This window comes from Salvelinus sp. IW2-2015, linkage group LG1 (assembly GCF_002910315.2).
Source record: "Salvelinus sp. IW2-2015 linkage group LG1, ASM291031v2, whole genome shotgun sequence".
In the NCBI taxonomy this organism is placed as follows: domain Eukaryota; kingdom Metazoa; phylum Chordata; class Actinopteri; order Salmoniformes; family Salmonidae; genus Salvelinus; species Salvelinus sp. IW2-2015.
In genome coordinates, this window is record NC_036838.1 from 22263722 (window position 1) to 22284627 (window position 20906).

The 20906-nt window shown below is 39.9% G+C and overlaps 1 long non-coding RNA gene across 1 annotated transcript; it reads right to left on the reverse strand.

Moving 5' to 3' along the window:
• Positions 1–3290: 3290 nt before the first annotated feature.
• On the reverse strand, positions 3291–19555 carry LOC111962537 (uncharacterized). Its single transcript, XR_002877117.2, has 3 exons — positions 19431–19555; positions 11873–11984; positions 3291–3414 (listed from the first exon to the last, which is right to left on the reverse strand). It is a non-coding gene; the product is annotated as an uncharacterized lncRNA (long non-coding RNA).
• Positions 19556–20906: the final 1351 nt, after the last annotated feature.

A 20906-nucleotide genomic window follows, 5' to 3' on the forward strand; every position in this document is an offset into this window, starting at 1 on the left:
ACACTTTGGAGAGGTTGAAAAGACACTTGAACGTACCCTGGATACCCCATAACACCACCACAATGTTTGAGTGAGGTTGATATGGTTGAAATTGTGTTTTTATACTGAACAAATAGCATTTATGGATTGCAAATATGTAATAGCACTGGAATTATCACATTTACAGACATACACCACTTTGGAGAGGTTTAGGGAAACTTGTACATTTCCCATGACCACATCTGACACAAATCTACATTTTGCCATTACATTTAAGAYGTTTTAAGTAACCATCTGTCTTATGTAACCATACCAAAACGTAACATATCATACTAATTTGAGTGTCCCGGATTTAAGTTTACTATGTTACGTCTAGTCTATTAGACCAGTCCATGTATTCACTGCCCTTGCCTTTGAATTATGACTTTTTTCCTGACTTTTGCCAGTTCAACTCATCTATTTTGTGGTCCYAGTCCTCTTTGAATACACATTGCTATGTTGAGAAAGGAACCAAGATATTTTTCCAAAATTCCCTCAATGCACACTGTATATCTCCTTACATTTTGGAAGCTAATAGATTCCATTTAGRTATACATAATAATTGTAATCAGAGGAAACTYTTAGCATGRAAATATTATTGGTAACAGAATAAATAGCAGAAGAACACCGTCTGAAGTCGGTACAGCCGATCTGCCAACTTCTGTCTGTTGRGTCCGAACCGTTTGGGCCACACACTAATATGACCSTCTGTGCAAAGGTGCGATTCTCACGAACATGTACATGTTGGTAGTTCTGCTCTAGGACGCCCACAGGCCTTACAAGAATCGTCTGAAMGTCCCCCGGTACAAGTTGAAAAAAATMAATGGAAGAACTGTATATACAGTATGGAACTGTTTAATGCCAAAAATATGGGGTTAAATACATGTCAGAAAAACAAATGTATGTTTTCTGATCTCAGATATAGGAGACCCTTGATATTTTTTTGAGACTGTTATTCAATACGGGTTTTTTTTTCCATCAAAACATCTTTTTAAATATATTTTGGGATACTTTTTAAAAATTCAAAATAATTTAGCTAAAAGGTCCTTGGTATGACCTTAAAACAATTCCATATCCTGTAGCTTAGTAGAACACCCACCCAACCCCCGGCATAGACAGGGCTTAGACTCTGATGGGTTAAGWAGCCCATCATATGTATGTGGGTACAAAGCTGGATACCGGTAAACCTATGGCATATGGGTTAATTAGCTGGGTAGGTAGGATCAGATGATAAGATGATGTCCTTGCCATTTTTTGTGAGTAAAGAAACAAAAATGGTGTGTGTGTGCGCGTGTGTTTGGAGGGTTGTGGCAGACCCAATAAACAAACAAAAAACTATGATGATTACTGAGCTTTTCCATTTACTTTTGTCGAGCATGGATGGGCAATCTAATCTGGGCCTTGTTTCCTTGCTGCGATGMAACTTAAYCATTACGATGATTGTACAAGATACTTCGTTATTTACGAGCCAACTTTTTAAATAGTGTTTCCCAAACAAGTACAGAGTGAACCTGTAAGTGCCACAGCTAAAAGCATTGTTGGGGCCGTGTTCGGTTTTTCACATGATTCCGTTGGAGGAGCTGTCCAGCTCACTAGCGCTGAAATCGTTGGGGGAGCTGTCCAGCTCACTAGTGCTGAAATCGATGCAGCTTGCATCATATGAAAACACAACTAATAGCCCACATGAAACGTAGGATAGACCTATACATTTCACAGAATTGTTTTTATGAATTAAAATTAAAAAAATAACACCATAATCTACCTTTTCGTCATGTAATGTTCAATGATTTCAAGATTTGAACCCCGGACGTCTTCTTGCCTCTACAGTGCTTTTAGCACACTGCACCTCAATAGATCTGTCGTCTCCGATAGTGTCCTTTTATACAGTACCTAACCCTCTACCTCACACATTTTGMTTTTTCAGTCTAAGTATCTCCTCTRGTGGGAGCCTGTATTTTTTAAGAATAGCCCCATCATTGTGAGTCTGCAATGGGCTCAGTTTGGTGCGAATATGCGCATTATATACACCAACTGACTGCGCGGATGGATAATTTGAAATACACAGCATTCCGAAAGTATTCAGACCCCTTGACTTTTTCCACACTTTGTTACGTTACAGCCTTATTCACAAATGTATTAAATCGTTTTTTCCCCTGCTCAATCTACACATAACACCCCATAATGACAAAGCAAAAACAGGTTTTTAGAATTTGTGTGCCTGTGTTAACATTTTGAATATTTTTGTTCTTTGGATTCAGCACCCGATCTAAGTTTATATAAAGTGGAGTCAAGCACGTTGTTAATCTTTTCATGAAATATTACATTACATAGATCCTATAAATTACCCAAATTAAACATGTATGATCATGCCCATTCACACAAAACACATTCATTGTTTTAGAATTATATCTTCTGAGGTAAGGCAGAAAAGAAGCCGAACAACGCACTTTGGCTGCTCTACGAGTGGTCTGGATCACTTATAGATGAGCGAAAGTTTTTTAGAGCCACTTTACTAACAAAGGCTCTGAGAAACACATTGGCTGCGAAAGATACACTGTACATCATAATATGGTTCTAACGATGCTCTTAACGCTACAAAGGCTCTAGGAAACGAGGCCCTGGTCTGTTCCCCAAATGATGGGAATCCCATAGGATTGCAGTTTAGAATATGAACCTTTTACAACTGTATCTAAAGTAACCCGTTAAAAGTTGAACCAAGGCCTCCCGGGTGGCGCAGTGCTAGCTGTGTCACCAGAGACTCTGGGTTCGAGCCCAGGCTCTGTCGCAGCCGGCCGCGACCGGTAGGTCCATGAGGCGACGCACAATTGGCCTAGCGTCGTTAGGGAGGGTTTGGCCGGTAGGGATATCATTGTCTCATCGCGCACTAGCGACTCCTGTGGCAGGCCGGGCGCAGTGCACGCTGACCAGGTCGCTAGGTGTACGGTGTTTCCTCCGACACATTGGTGCGGCTGGCTTCCGGGTTGGATGCACGCTGTGTTAAGAAGCAGTGCGGCTTGGTTGGGTTGTGTTTCAGAGGATGCATGGCTCTCGACCTTTGTCTCTCCCGAGCCCGTACAGGAGTTGTAGCGATGAGACAAGACAGTAACTAACAATTGGATACCATGAAATTGGGGAGAAAAAAAACACAAAAAAGGTTGAGCCATTAAAGTACAGCTGGTCTATTAGACTTTTTTTGAAGAGTGATAACAAGGTGTCACAAGGGGAAATCAATGTTAGGTGACACCAAATGCTACAAGAGTACGTCCAAAGTGACACAATAAATAGACTCACCAGTGCAGGAGCGTTGACGACAGACAGGTTGTAGCCATAGAGATAAGATGACCCAAGGGCACCAAAGAACGCTGCATTCACCAGACAGGCAGTGATGCGCTGTGGCTAAAAAAACACATACCACATTAAAGCCATTTCAGAGGTCATGTCATTGTACAGTTGCATTTCATATACAATCCAATCAAGGTCAGAGTGAGACCCAGGCATATTCTTACAAGGACAATCCATTGATGTATCTGGGCCTCCCCGTATGTCCTAGAGAGAATGTTACTGCTTCAAAAACAACCATCAGGTCAATTCAATGCCAACATGTGCAATGTGACAAGGGTTAGGGCATGTTGAGTAGACAGATCAGCTGTATGTGTATGAGAATAAAATATTGCAATATTGTATTACTGTGACAGGATACAGTGTACCTCCCCATAGGGATGATTAAACCTTGCAGCTTTACAAACGTATCCAGTTATAGCTAAATATAGCACAGTTAGCCTAAAGCTCTTCATTATATTGTTCTCAATTTAATCAGTGTATCATTAGGCTACATCACAACCTTTTGACTGCTTAATCATTCTGAGTAACCCACTCATTACAGCCATGTTAGGGGTGGCAGGTAGCCTAGTGGTTAGAGTGTTAGGCCAGTAACCGAAAGGTTGCTGGATCGAATCCCCGAGCCGACAAGGTAAAAATCTGTTYTTCTYCCCCTAAACAAGGCAGTTAACCCACTGTTCCCAGGTAGGCCCTCATTGAAAATAAGAATTTGTTCTTAACTGACTTGCCTAGTCAAATTTTTTAAATAATGTTTGAAATCCCTATAGAGATTACAAAACTGCAAAATAATCCTAACAGTGGATGAGTCACTCTTTTGATTATTGCACAGGTACAATAGATTGGTGGTTAAATATTTATCTTCGAATAATACAAATGAAAAAGTTCCTCACAGTCATCCGATCAGCAAGTGAAACCCCTGAGAAATGTTTGCAGAAAATCAAATCGTTGCGCCTCTGTTTTTGACTGAACTCAAATGAATTCCCCACACCTTCTTCATCTCTAAGAACAATACTCTACTGTGTGAACAGAAATATGTCTGCATTTCATGAGGATGAATGGATTTAGATCCGAGGTTAAAATGCATTGTATCATTCACCAAGGCAACCAGCCTCTACTGTGGGTGACTCAACAAGACCAAGGCACAGTGTAGTACAAAGAGCCACTGTGAGGAAGGAGAGTGGTAACAAGTGCACTTGGGCTAATATTTCAATTGGACAGAGAATTTCTAGATGTGTATGGAATTCAATTACATTCCAATAGAAGGTTCAGAATCTGTTAATGTATTTCTAGATGTGTATGGAATTCAATTACATTCCAATAGAAGGTTCAGAATCTGTTAATGTTTTTCTCATTAAAGTTAACCAATTTATTGTCAAAATGTTACTTGTGGTTGCAATATAATTAAGCAACGAGTAATTGCTTCACTGCAACATGGGAATAGATGTTTCTAATGTGACTGTTGCATCAAAAAATAAATCCTGCTTGCTGAGGGGGGAGAAGTTTAAATACGTTCATTACTGCAAGGTACTGCACACTTAGCCAATTACATTCTCCATTGACTATGAGTTACATTTTTAAATTAAAACAATTTGCAGCACTTCAAATTTTGGGGTTGCCCATCATTACAGAGCATTATTGAAACTGTTAATTCATTTGCGCCTAGTATTATATTACGATTATAACGTGATCTTGATTTTTTTTGTTGCTGTAAAGGCAGTTGTCGGCCTACGCATTGGAGGAAACGATTGACTGTCAATTATAACATCCCGGTAATTTGTACAATAATAACCTGCGATAAAGAGGCGGGACATGTATAATTGAAGCATGTGTAAAAGGTTTTATTCTGTGTTATAGCTAGTAGATAAGGATGACACCAACACAGCTGTCTGGGTGGAGCTGAGTAACGTAAACTCACGTAAACTCGTACATCMCCTTGGTCCTTACAATTGACCTTATTTTAGCGCCCAAAAAATGTAATACTTCCAGATCAACTGTAATTGCAATACCATTGTAAAGCACKATTTCTCCCCTTTCCAACAGAATTCATGCCGAGACCTTCACGCTGCCCGTTTCTGCATAATTCAAGAAGGCAATGAGCTCCTTCGGGTCTTTTTAAAAATGGCGGGTGGGGWAGCGAAACTAATGCGTGATAGTGAGAAGGACAGATGTKGTGTGGGAAAATTGCTTTTTTCACTCGATCTGTCCAACTTATCACCTCTAAAATGTAAATAAAACAATATAACGAGTTTATATAATGTGTCATTACATACCTATTTGAAGGTTTGTGTCGAATTTGAATCGGGTTTTTAGGGCAGTGCTAAAGTGATCTTAGAAGTAAACAGCGGCTTTGAGAATGATGATCGCATGCAATGATGACGGAAAAAATMACTAGGTATCCCCTCCTTACCCCCGTCACTGTCCATTTCTTGTTTTTAAACGATGAGAGAAGTGCTACACCTGGTGGAGAGAGATTGTAAGACAGAAATAGTTGCTTTATGCGTGCTGTACGTTACGACATGACACGTCAAGATGTAACGGAGGGTCAGTTTTTTCAACTTTTCTCCAATACTATAGAGCCATTACCATGTCGATCAACGCTTGAATAGAAACCTAGTTCACACCCCGGATTTGGAAGTCAACAGTCCCATTAGTTTTCTTTGTAGCCTCGTTTGAATGTCGCGCTTACGCAAATTTGTACGGAATGGGGTTAATGTTAGCTAGCTATATTATTTGTCTGTCTGCACGTAGCTATTGAAAAGGAAAACAACATCCTTCAGCTCAATTTATTAACTGCATCCATGCCTGTTGGATAAAGCAATAACCCTCAGTGCATGACCAGTGAAAACACAATGAATACTCGTTTTACAAAAGGAAAAAAACAGCATACCGGTAGCTAAAGTGCTAGGTAGCTAAGCTGCATTGCTAGCAAATTGCTAAAAACAACAGAGAGCTAACGTTYGCTAGCTATAGCAGCTCGTGCTCAAGATTATAGGGAACATTCTATTAAGCTTGTGTACAAAATAACATTCAAAAACTGAATTCCAACATAAATAAAGTTGACGATATTGTATCTATATTTAGTGGGAATAGAGTGATATTTACAAAATGTTATCACAGGATAAACAGAGCAGATATAGACAAGCCTACCTTTCTCCAACATGTGTGAAGGAAGAGAACGTGAAATGGGCTACGCAAGAGGTTCAAGGTGGGAAATGGATCAAACCATTCCACATGTTTTGAACAACAATTTTTTTTATACCTGCTCTGCTAAATTCACCTGACAGATAAATATTTGCATGGATTTTATAAATAATAGACCAACATAGTCACGGTAAAATAACATGGCAATACCAAATATACCGAAACAAAATAACACCTAAAGTGACCTGATTGACCAGTCCACTAATCACCAGCTAAATCAAATGAGTGTCATACCGCTGGTGTCAAAGGGAAGGCATACATACCTCTGGTGTGATTTTGTAGACTGCAGGGGACCACTAGGGAAGGGTGGAGGGGTTGTTTATTATAATTGAAAATGACCCCCAAAAATAAAATGGAATAGTGACCAGTGACCAGTGACCAGACTGAAATGCTGTAGATTTGAAAAAATAATATGCTTATGGTCAAATTAACTGTACTGTTTTAAATGGCACTTTGAACATGTATACCCATATCACAGTGGGTTACAGAAATAGTCCATTGTGTAAATTACCATAAAAAACAGTGGTGTTGTATTAGCCTGACACAGTGTTACACTCATTGATACTAAAGTGTTGGACAAATAAAAAGTTACTTAAAGAAGTGTAGGGTTAGGGTTAGGGTTACCTTAGTTCACAAAGCAAAAGTTGCAAGCATTCTGAAGAAGGCCAGAATGGGTGAAACTTCAATGATTTCCATTCTTTTTGAATGGGATTGAGTATCAGACAAGAAAATAGACATTTGCTAAAATGTAAATGAACAAATTGTTACCAGGTGATTAATCTCTATTAACCCAGAAGTTACATTTTTGTAATTTGGTCAGCTGTGTGATTAACTTGCCCACGGAAGACTATCACGTGATATAATTATTTATCCTCTGATATTCTATTTATTATTAGGGTATATTAACTTTATATCCACTGAATGGTGGATAAAGATGACACTCACAATTGGCAAAGATGGTGAGCAGCAGGGCGCAGACTCATGCTAAGTGCTTGAAATGCTCTAAGGCTTCTAAGAAACATGATTCCTCTGGTGGAATCAGCACTTCCAAATCAAATACAATTATATTTGTCACATGCGCCGAATACAACAGGTGTAGACTTTACCGTGAAATGCTTACTTACAAGGCCTTTCCCAACAATGGAAAGCAGAAACAATAACGAGGCTATATACAGTGGCTTGCGAAAGTATTCACCCACCTTGGCATTTTTCCTATTTTAAAATAGATTAAAATAGATTTTTGGGGGGTTTGTATCATTTGATTTACACAACATGCCTACCACTTTGAAGATACAAAATATTACAAAATTGTGAAATAAGAAAATACATTTTTAAAAAACAGAAAACTTGAGCGTGCATAACTATTCACCCCCCCCCCAAAGTCAATACTTTGTAGAGCCACATTTTGCAGCAATTACAGTTGCAAGTCTCTTGGGGTATGTCTCTATAAGCTTGGCACATCTAGCCACAGGTATTTTTCCCCACTCTTCAAGGTAAAACTGCTCCAGCTCCTTCAAGTTGAATAGGTTCCACTGGTGTACAGCAATCTTTAAGTCATACCACAGATTCTCAATTGGATTGAGGTCTGGTCTGGGCTTTGACTAAACCATTCCAAGACATTTAAATGTTTCCCCTTAAACCACTCAAGTGTTGCTTTATCAATATGCTTAGGGTCATTGTCCTGCTGGAAGGTGAACCTCCATCCCAGCCTCAAATCTCTGAAAGACAAACAGGTTTCCCTCAATCATTTCCCTGTATTTAGCGCCATGTATTTAGCGTTTTCCTTGATGGCCAAAAAGCTCAATTTTAGTCTCATCTAACCAGAGTACCTTCTTCCATTTATTTGGGGAGTCTCCCACATTTCTTTTGGCAAACACCAAACATGTTTGCTTATTTTTTTCTTTAATAACTTCTTCGGGATCGGTGTCCCTTCCACTGGATGGTTGAGCTAATGTAGTTGAGCTAATGCGATTAGCATGAGGTTGTGAGTATTTCCCAGGACATCTGATATTGGCAGAAAGCTTAAATTRTTGTCAATCTAACTGCACTGTRCAATTTTCAGTAGCTATTACAGTGAAAGAATACCATGCTATTGTTTGAGGAGAGGGCACTATTTTGAACATGAAAAGTTATTAATAAACAAATTWGGCACYTTTAGGTAGTCTTGATACAACATTTTTAACAGATGGCTTTTTTCTGGCCACTCTCCCGTAAAGCCCAGCTCTGGGGAGTGTACGACTTAAAYTGGTCGTATGGACAGATACTCCAATCTCCGCTGTGGAGCTTTGCAGCTCCTTCAGGGTTATCTTTGGTCTCTTTGTTGCCTCTGATTAATGCCCTCCTTGCCTGGTCCGTGAGTTTTGGGTAGGCGGCCCTCTCTTGGCAGGTTTGTTGTGGTGCCAAATTCTTTCCATTTTTCTATAATGGATTTAATAGTGCTCCGTGGGATGTTCAAAGTTCCAGATATTATTTTATAACCAAACCCTGATCTGTACTTCTCCACAACTTTGTCCCTGACCTGTTTGGAGAGCTCCTTGGTCTTCATGGTGCCCCTTGCTTAGTGGTGTTGCAGACTCTGGGGTCTTTCAGAACAGGTGTATATATACTGAGATCATGTGACAGATCATGTGACACTTAAATAAAGTCCACCTGTGTGCAATCTAACTAATTATGTGACTTCTGAAGGGAATTGGTTGCACCAGATCTTATTTAGGAGCTTCACAGCAAAGGGGGTGAATACATATGCACGCACCACTTTTCCGTTTTTGTTTTTTTGAATTTTTTGAAACAATTTTTATTTATTTTTTACTTCACCAATTTTGACTATATTATGTATGTCCATTACATGAAATCCAAATAAAAAATCAATTTAAATTACAGGTTGTAATGCAACAAAATAGGAAAAATGCCAAGGGGGGTGAATACTTTTGCAAGGCACTGTACATGGAGCACAGGTACCGAGTCAATGTAAAGGGGCACGAGGTAATTGAGGTATTTGAGGTAATATGCCTTCATAAAGTATTCACACCCCTTGACATTTTCCACATTTTTATGTACTACAGCCTTATTTTAAAATGGATTCAATTTAGATTTTTTTGGTCACTGGCCTACACAAAATAACAGTAACCCATAACGTCAAAATGGAATTCGTTTTTTTGAAATTTGTACAAATTAATTACAAATGAAAAGCTGAAATATCTTGAGTCAATAAGTATTCAACCCCTTTCTTATGGCAAGCCTAAATACATTCAGGAGTAAAAATGTACTTAAATGAAATAATAAGTTGCATGGACTCACTCTGTGTGCAATAATAGGGAATATCCCTTTGAGCATGATGAAGTTATTAATTACAATTTGGATGGTGTATCAATATGCCCAGTCACTAAAAAGATACAGGCGTCCMTCCTAACTCAGTTGCCAGAGAGMAAGYAAACCGCTCAGGGATTTCACCATGAGGCCAATTGGGACTTTAAAACAGTTTYATGGCTGTGATAAGAGAAAACTGAGGATGGATTACTCCACAAAACTAAKCTAATTGGCAGAGTGAAAAGAAGGAAGCCTGTACAGAATACAAATATTACAAAACACGCAACAAAACACGCAACTTGTTTGCAACAAGGCACTAAAGTAATACTGCAAAAAATATGGCAAAGCAATMAACTTTRTGTCCTGAATACAAAGTGTTGTATTGGATTTGCCCCAAACATATTACTAAGTACCACTCTCCATATTMTCAAGCATAGTGGTGGCTGAATCATGTTATGGGTATGCTTGTAATATGCAAGGACTGGGGAGTTTTTCAGGATAAAAATGTAATGGAGTTAAGCACAGGCAAAATCCTAGAGGAAAACCTGGTTCATTCTGCTTTCCACCAGACACTGGGAAATTAATTCACCTTTCAGCAGGACAATAACCTAAAACACAAGGCCAAATCTACACTGGAGTTGCTTACCAATGAATGTTTCTGAGTGMCCGAGTTACAATTTTGACATGAATCTACTTGAAAAACTATGGCAAGACCTAAAGATGGTTGTCTAGCAATGATCAACAACTAATTTGACAGAGCTTGAACAATTTTGAGAAGAACGTTGCAAAATTCATGTGTTGAAAGCTCTTACAGACTTACCCAGAAAGACTCGCAGCTGTAATCGCTGCTAAAGGTCCTTCTACAAAGTATTGAATCAGGGGTGTAAATACTTATGTAAATTAGATATTTCTGTATTTAATTTTCAATACATTTGCTAACATTTCTAAATACTTGTTTTCACTTTGTCAATATGGGGTAATGTGTGTAGATGGGTGAGATAAACAATCGATTTAATCCATTTTGAATTCAGGCTGTAACAACAAAATGTGTATTAAGTCAAAGGGTATGTAAATTCTTTATGAAGGCACTGTGGGTAAGGGTATAAGTGACTAGGCAATTGTGTGTGTGTGTGTTGGAGTGTCAGTGTAGTATGTGTGAGTGTGTGGGTACAGTCCAGTGAGTGTGCATAGAGCACGTTGTACATTGAGGAATCTGGGTCTGTCTGGGTCCATCCGGATCACACATGGTAATATAGCTTCTTAGAACACGTGGTTATATAACCAGCAATTAGAAACACTCTGAACAGTGGATAATCCACACCACATCACATCCAATATCTGATTAGCCCATATAAGTGGGTCATGGTGGAGAAGAATCAGAATGAACCTTGTTATCCAAAGTGTACTGTAACGTGACATAGGTCATTGAGATTACGTGTAAACATATAGTGCCTTCAGAAAGTAGTCACACCCCTTGACTTTTTCCACATTTTGTTGTGTTACAGCCTGAATTTAAAATTGATTACATTTTGATTTTTTTGTCACTGGCCTACACACAATAAATACCCCATAATGTCAAAGTGGAATTCTGTTTTTTGACAATTTTACAAAATAATAGAAAATGAAAAGCTGAAATGTCTTGAGTCAATAAGTATTCAACCCCTTTGTTATTGCAAACCAAAAAATGTCACATAATAAGTTGCATGGGCTCACTTGATGTGCAATAATAGTGTTTAACATGATTTTTAATGACTACCTCATCTCTATACCCCACACATAAAATTCAGGCTGTAACACAACAAAATGTYGAAAAAGTCAAGGGGTGTGAATACTTTCTGAAGACACTGTACAACCATGACCCACATTGGTGTGAGGAACACCCATAACCTCACAAATGAATGATTGAAAAACAATGATTGCACCACATGGTGATAAGCGACCATGTGCTAAGCCATAAACAAAGATACAGTATGACTCCTTTGAAAATATCCAGAAATTACCAACTAACCTTTTCTGTTGACTTCTTGTGGTCTGGTTCAGTATTTTCGATGTTGTTCGGTTCAGGATCTTCGGTTTGCTCTCGCATTTCCATGTTTTACTTCTAATACACTGAAATGACACTGAAGTCAAATGTGGCATTATTCATACTGTTCAAAGGAGCAAACCAGTGTGGTAAGGGAAGTGATTTTAGGGAAGTAGCTTGTGTCTATAAAGAGAAACTATTGTGCTGACATTAAATGAATTAAACATCAGCTTCTACGACCCTAAACACACCAACTCTGTATAAAATGCAGATCATGAGGTGGATAAGTGCAAGAAGTTTCTATTCGATCAAACCAGGAAGTTTCCAGGGGAAGATAAAACACTTTTCTTGATCTGTGAGCATGCACAATTGAATCAATTTCCTTCAAAAAGAAAATGGATAGTATGTGCAACAGGAACAAAAAGAAACTCAACTGGATACTAGCTCAGACATAATTGCTCACAGCATGGGCAGGAGAAAGAATATTGTGCTTCCCTTAGCCTGGAAATGTCAAGAAGCCATTTTTGATAACTCTTTCCCTGTGAGATCCGGGGCCTTCTGTTTTTTTTGTGCTGGGTTTAAATCAGTCCCTGGTTAGAGGGTAACAATGGAAAAAKGCAATGGAACTGGCTTCGAGGTCCAGAGATGAGTTTGAGTGACCTAGACTGTATAACACAGTTCTAAAAATAACCAACTGAACCACACAATCCTATCCTTGGTTACTCTGTGGATGACGAAAGAGCGGTAAAGTCAGTCTGCCATCTGGTGGTTGACAGTATATTGCACTTCTCATAGTTCCTTCATGCCAAACTAGGGGTGGAATTCATTCATGAATTCTACATGAGAGGTGTAAGCCTCCAATTCTGCTTCCCATCACTTCCCTGTAATTTGTTTTTGATGCGCACCATCACCTGTCTTTACACCCATGCTGCTAGACAGCTTGGAATGTTTACGACAACTCTAAATCCAACTTACTTTATACTGATACTCAAAGAATAAGCATTATAATTGGATATAACATCCCATCCTCAACAACCTTGCCCTGACAAGACTGTGTATTTACAGGTAGATTCCACGAAATGACATTGCCACAAGCAGCCCAGCAGATATTGAGAAGAGCGAGGTTGCTCTCAAACAGTCACACAGTACCTGCTAGGGTTTACTTCACTCTCCTACAGCGTGGGAGCCACAGGACGAAAACAGCTCAACGCTCTTACAGTAGTTGAGGAAATTGACCCAATATGCTGTTTACTTTCTGCATCTTCGCCAGATTGCTGAGCGTACCTTTAGTATAAGCCACATTGTTTATTAAATAACTGTTTAAATCACTGATAAGAATAGGAAAATAACTATTCAGTTACTCTGTAGTGACTCTGATCTACATTGAACATAGAGGGAATGATAGCCAATGGTAGGTAGGCATGTTAACTGGCTCAGGAGTTCTGAGTTAGATGCATGGTGTATCTAATTAGGAATCAGCCCGTCAATTGTATTTGAAAAAAACATAGGCTTTTATTGGACATTTTTTTGCATAGACATTATTTTTTTTAGTAGTCAAATACAATCTAATGTAACTTTTGGTTTGTGTACTGTTAAAATACTATTTGGTCTCCTCCTCACATCCATCAAATTTTAAGAATGACATGCGTATTTAGGCTACTTATTGCAGCCCATATCTTGCCTCAATAAGCCCACACTTTGCATCGGCTTCCCCCCTGGTCCAATGTGTATTGCCTCCCTACACCAATTTTAAATATTGTATGTATTAGATAGGGTACCAAGGGGTAACTAGCCCCCCCTCATGTAATTCACATTAAGACCACAAGATGTCACCAAATTATTTCCCCAAAACTTTCCCTGGGTGCCACTGCTCTTGCTCAACAAAAATGTCCTCCGTGTCATCACAACTTTTGGAGTTGTTTTAACTAAACGATTTTGTGGTGAGTTGATCAAAAAAAATATGCATTTTGAAAATGTTGCAAATATATTCCAATTAAGTCAGATCTATAATTGTTTAAATATACAAGAAGGAAAGTCTCAAGTGTCACGACTTCCGCTGAAGCCGGCCCCTCTCCTTGTTCGGGTGGCGTTCGGCGGTCGACGTCACCGGCTTTCTAATCACCACCGATCCATGTTTCATTTTCGTTTTGTTTTGTCTGTATTACACACACCTGGTTTCAATTCCCATATCATGTTCCTTATTTAACCCTCTGGCATACCTTTCTGTTCTGTCTGTGATTGTTGTTGTCTTAGTGGTTCGTGTAGGTGTTATTCTGTCTGTATTTTCCTTATTGGAATATTGCTTGCCTMTTTTTGTGKGTAAACTCAGTTGTTTTGCTCAAACCTGTGTCCTGCGCCTGACTCCGCTACATCTCTGCACCCAATTGCTGACATCAAGATAAATAATTCACATGTTTAGAGACAAAAATGTAGATCATTTTTGATTAAAGTAGTAATAGTTTGGATGAGTGTGTTGGGGGAAACTCGCCTCCCCTTCCTAGGGGGTAACTGGCCATGAATGTGTCTGACGTAAAATACATACAAAAATATAATGTGACTTAATTGCAGTTGTAAATGCTTCCACTAGTGACTGATAGCTTTACAGTTAATGTTACTTAATAGTCTTTTAGCTATTTTACATAGCATTTAATGTCATATGCAGTGCATTCTGAAAGGATTCAGACCCCTTGACTTTTTCCACATTTTGTTACGTTACAGCCTTTATTCGAAAATTGATTAAATAAAAACAATTCTTCAATAATCTATACACAATACCCCATAATGACCAAGCAAAAACAGGTTTAGACATTTTTGCTCATTTATAAAAAAAATCCAAAACAGAAATACCTTATTTACATAAGTATTCAGACCCTTCGCTATGAGACTCGAAATTGAGCTCAGGTGCATCCTGTTTCAATTGATCATCCTTGAGATGTTTTTACAACTTGATTGGAGTACACATGTGGTAAATTAAAATGATTGGGCATGATTTTGAAAGGCACATACCTGTCTATATAAGGTCCCACAGTTGACAGTGCATGTCAGAGGAAAAACCAAGCCATGAGGTCAAAGGAATTGTCTGTAGAGCTCCGAYACAATATTGTATCGAGGCACAGATCCGGGGAAGGGTACCAAAACATTTCTGKAGCATTGAAGGTCCCCAAGAAGACAGTGGCCTTCATCATTCTTAAATGGAAGAAGTTTGGAACGGTCATGCCTACTCCCGCTCCGGCGCTCGATGTTGCCGSTCTACTAACCATCGGCCCTGGKAATCATCATTAGGCACACCTGCTTCCCATCATTARGCACACCTGCTTCCCATKATTACGCACACTTGGACTTCATCATCACCCTGATTACTCCCTTTATTTAGCCCTTTGTAGCCTGTCATCTGGCAGTATTGTTTTTGTTCACGTCTGTATGCTTCTCCTGTCTTGTTATCTTCATGATTCTTATTATTAAACTCACCTTCTGCACCTGCTTCCTGACTCCCAGCATATACATTACAGAATACTGCCTATTCAAAACACATAGCAGAGAAGTGCCAGTACCATCAGGCCGATGTCTCCTTAGGATACCGGATCAGCCAGCAGGGAGTGGTTATGGATGAGAGGAAGGATCGAGGCAGTCAGGTCATGGCCAGTCCCAACCATCATAAAGGGATTACAACAGTTTTTGGGGTTCTACCGCCGKTTCATTAAAAACTTCAGCTCCATCGCCTCACCTCTCTCCTCAAMGGTGGCCCCCGTAAGTTGATGGGAGTCCTGCAGCCGATGAGGCCTTCCGTCTACTGAGTGGGCGTTTCACCTCCACCCGTTGCTCAAACCCAGATCCTACGCTGCCCTTTGTGGTGGAGGTGGATGCCTCAGAAGTGGACGTGGGGGCTGTCCTGTCACAACACCAAGGTAACCCACAAAAATTGTATCCATGTGCATACTACTCTAAAAAAATATATCCTGCAGAGAGAAACTATGACGTAGGCAACTGGGAGCTCCTGGCGATGAAGTTGGCACTAGAGGAGTGGAGACACTGGTTGGAGGGCACCAAGGACCCATTTCTCATCCTCACCAACCATCGGAACCTGGAGMATATATGGACAGCGAGGCYGCTSAACCCACACCAAGCAAGATGGGCCCTTTTCTTCACTAGATTCAACTTCATCCTGTCATACCSCCCAGGTTCAAAGAACATCAAAGCCGATTCCATGTCCCATCTCCACGATTCGGGAGAGGTTCCTGTCCTGAGTGCGCACATCATTCTGCCCTCCCAAAGTGTTGCCCCCGTGCTCTGGGACGTAGACYTGGAGATCCACCAGGCTCTGGAGAGGGAACCCACGCCTGCTACCTGCCCTCKGGAGTGCACCTAAGTTCCCARGGAGGTAAGGGATTGYCTGRTGACCTGGGCGCATACATCCCTTGCTGCTGGACACCCAGGTATCACCCGCACCATTCAATCCATCGCTGCTAATTACTGGTGCGCCCACCTTGGCGAAGGACGTCGCCCGCTATGTCTACTCCTGCTCCGTATGTGCTCAAACCAAATCTCCCGGCACGCTTCAGCAGGGAAACTCTTCCCCTTATCATGCCTCAGTGGCCTTGGTTCTATCTCTAGCAATTCATGGGACCAGCTTTGCTAGTTAGCAATGACGCTAGTAGTTATCAATGGAGCTTGTCCCATGAATTTGTTTATTTTCTAACGCTTCCGCATTAAATGCTTTCCTTGCTTTAACCTTCCTATATTCATCCTAGACCCAAGCAGGAAGTGTACCCTTCAATCTGTGCAGTGATTTGTTAAGTCAATTTAACGAAAAATACATCATGGCAATACAGCATCATGATAGAACATTCCAAAATACCATGGAAATTATTGCATTACAATACTAGGCAGCCATTGTGAGTGTACCCATGAGTTCACTAATCAAATGTCCAGGGTGAGAGCTTCCAGGCCCTTTTTATTAATTATATTTCTATGAACGGCGCAGAGGGTGTGTGTGGCAGGAGACGGGTAAAAACGCTATATCAGGGACTACAGTTATGCCGCAGCAAGGCAAATTGGTGCTGTGACATCCTCGCGGCAATGGCAAAACGTCATGTAGCGACTTCTAGGTCGAAAATATACAGGCTAGGACAAGATGATTCTAATATCAAAAAATGGGACTAGCAATGCGAGCGAAAATGACTGGAAGTGAATGTTAGCGGTARAGAAAGTTGGCCATCAAACAATCGTTGTGAATTTCATCTAACTACTCAGCAAACACATGCATAACTCTTTAACTGTCATTTTTTTCATAAAAAAAAAAGATCTACAGCCACTTTATTACTTGATTTCCTGACCGCTGATCACATTTTCAATGCTAATCCTGATATGCACACACCGATAAACTCCCGATTAGTGGCTAATATGTGTACCTTAAAATAAGGTGTTACCAAAAAGTAATTCGGCACAGAGTCTGTACCCCACCAAGCCACAAAATTCAACATAAAARAAGAGGATAATTTATAGGCAATCTGTTTTGTTGGTAGCCAAGGCACTTTTACAATATTGCAGAGCTCAAGGCAAGGGGCTTCTCCCATTCCTCGATGGTAGCTTGGTGACTCCCTGTTGGAGGTCTGAAAGCTCAGCAGTGGGATATGAAGCTGGAAATGTAATTTACACCCAGAACGGCAGGTTAAACGTATGGCCAAGCAGCTCAAGGATTCAATATGACACTTGCAATAACACAACATACTCACAAATCCACAAACATAACCTCTTGTCCAATACAATCCATGGCTTACTTTCGGTCCCTGGGAAGGCGACCACCACATGATACTAGCTTAGCCATCCGWTACATCTACATAGATCATTTTGTGATTCTGTCACTGAAAAAATAACCATGATCCTGGCGTTTATCTACAGTGTGTTACATGAGATATGTGATAACTATGTTTCCATACTCAACGTTACAGTTTAGCTTATACAAAACGCTGCCATAGATTTTTCAACTAACCTGCTCTTGGCGATACTTTCTTTGTTCTCGATTCGGGGGAAAAGCTTAAATAAATGTCTGTGTCTAGTTGCAGGTGTTTCTACAAAAACCAGAGAAAACTCAGAAAGATATTAAACTGGACCTGTTTTGTAACATAACTCACTGTGAAACACTGCCAGACAGATGCATACTCCGGTAATAGATAGTGAGAAAGTTGTACAAATAAATCGGCACACAAGTCGCCAGTGACTTGATAAAGTGATTAGCTAACGTGGCCTGCCTGCTAAATGTACCTGCTAGCTACTAGCTAGCTTCATTGACGAACACAGAGATGGAACTTCTTTTGGGCACTGATCAACAGCGTGTAGCTTTTGCTTTATTTATGATAGTTTGACAGCTTGCTAATGAAGTTGTAGACATGTTCTCATAAATCAGTCCTGAGCGRAGCAGCAGCTGACTCGATACTGTCTGCAGTGCACTGACTTTTCACGCACATATTTCAACTTGAGAAATACTGCACCAAACACCTTAGCTAGATGTAAAATTGTGCAACTAAGACCTCTTCTGCAGAAAAGTCAATATTAATGACAGATTTCTTAATTTATCTTAGCTTAATTCTGACTATTTTGAGGGAGAAATGTTGCTACCGTAACTCAAGAGGGACAAACAACAATAACTGCCAGGGTACAACATAGAAAACATAACACACCCACATCSAACCCCCAAGGGGTGGCAGCGTAGCCTAGTGGTTAGAGCGTTGGACTAGTAACCGAAAYGTTGCAAGTTCAAATCCCCGAGCCAACAAGGTACAAATCTGTTGTTCTGCCCCTGAACAAGTCAGTTAACCGACTGTTCCTAGGCCATCATTGAAAATAAGAATTTGTTCTTAACTGACTTGCCTGGTAAAATATTATAAAAACACACCCCCATGACGCAAGTCTCGTTTTTCTTCATGAGCAGCAGAAAAACCCAGGCGYAATCGGTGAGTATAGCCCTCCTTTAAACCAAAAGATATTGCTGGTAAATGTTCCTGTTCACATGCACACCTAATGTAATATCAAATGTCAAATAATTTTGCTTAATTTAGCCTAGCTCGATCATTGTGTGGGACTATTCCGTTGGTTTGAATGTACCGGGCATGCTAAATCACACTCATCTCAAGTACTTGAAAGTGTTTAACAAACATTATGAATTTGATCAAGGACTGTATAGTACAGATTGTAAACAACCTCTGCTGTAGTCAAATATCATAAAACCAAATGAACACTTGATATTCCTCCTGATAAGTTCACTCGCTTTACAGACAAAATACTTCTCAAAAACAAGATTATTCAAAGACCAAACAATCTGAACTATATTCATGGAGATAATTAGACCCTCTACTAAACCACTTGTGCCAGTGTTACCAGCCAAACACAATCAAAGCCATGGTCAAAGGTTAGCCAATAGGAAATCAAACTAAAAACAAATACAGCCTCTAAAATGCTCATGCAATTTTGAAGGCTCGGATTATTAATGCATTCTCTATATTGACACAGAGAAGGYATGTGACATGAGGTCACTGACTTAACTTACCCACACAAAGACTATTTCCCAGCAGCTTATACAGAGGAAGAGGGAACCTAACACTGACCCTTAAACTATCCTTCTGACAACGAGACAGTACCTGAAAGACATAGTCTTTTAATACTCCCCCTAACAAATGATTAACAGACACTGACTGAGGAAATCACTGTAAGCAAACCCACGCACGCAAGCAGGCATAGTATGGAAGTTGAAACATTTAAAGTTACAATACATGAAAATCATTTTAATAATCTGACGTACACTTGCCCACACATTCTGACACTGACATATGTTTACTGATGGTGCGTTCAAGACAACTCAGAAAGTCGGAACCTCTGAGTTACAATTTGAGTATGTTTTTTGCTTAGAACTTCCTATTGGTTGATTCTGATACTTTCCAAGCGGAAAACTCTGAGCTCATTTTCTACAATGGGTTTCCAAGTTTCGAGCATTAGATTAATTAAACAAATGACCTGGTCTCAAATGCAACCAATAGCATAGGCCAATGGAAGTGTGGAGACAGATTGTACAATATGAGGAGGAAATCATAGTCCTTAAACTTTCCAGTGGCACTGACTCYTCCAAACTGTTTTTTCCGCAATTGTATTTAGAAATATTGTGAAAGGCCTTTTAGCTGCTGTTTGCTGTGCACTGACAGCCACATTGACAGCCCCAACTCAACAATCAGCTGTTTGATATTTACCACGCATGCTGCCCAATTGCGGGCTTCCTGAAAGTAGGCCCATGCGCTCGTGATGTGATAAAACACAATCCACAACAACATCAAAAAACTCTCTGGTGTATTATTTTCAATTATTTCATTTATTTCTGTACCAACAGGAGAAAMTATATACATCTATTTAAATGTATCTGCAGCACCTCCAGCACTCTTTCTCGAAGCTATGTTTTCTTCCATGCGCTGTGCTCTCCCCAAGGCAAAAATATTCAACACTTCCTAATATTAATTAAGTGGATTGTGGTCAGTTATTGTGCAGGTAGCAGTGGGTCCTCATTTAAAATACTTCAGCAAAGCTTGCGGAATGCTGCGGAATGTTATGGCATGCTGGAGTGCAGACCTTCATAGTACACTGCTCAAATAAATAAAGGGAACACTAAAATAACACATCCTAGATCTGAATGAATGAAATATTCTTATTAAATACTTTTTTCTTTACATAGTTGAATGTGCTGACAACAAAATCACACAAAAATTATCAATGGAAATCAAATTTATCAACCCATGGAGGTCTGGATTTGGAGTCACACTCAAAATTAAAGTGGAAAACCACACTACAGGCTGATCCAACTCTTTGGAGTAATGTCCTTAAAACAAGTCAAAATGAGGCTCAGTAGTGTGTGTGGCCTCCACGTGCCTGTATGACCTCCCTACAACGCCTGGGCATGCTCCTGATGAAGTGGCGGATGGTTTCCTGAGGGATCCTCCCAGAACCTGGACTAAGCATCTGCCAACTCCTGGACAGTCTG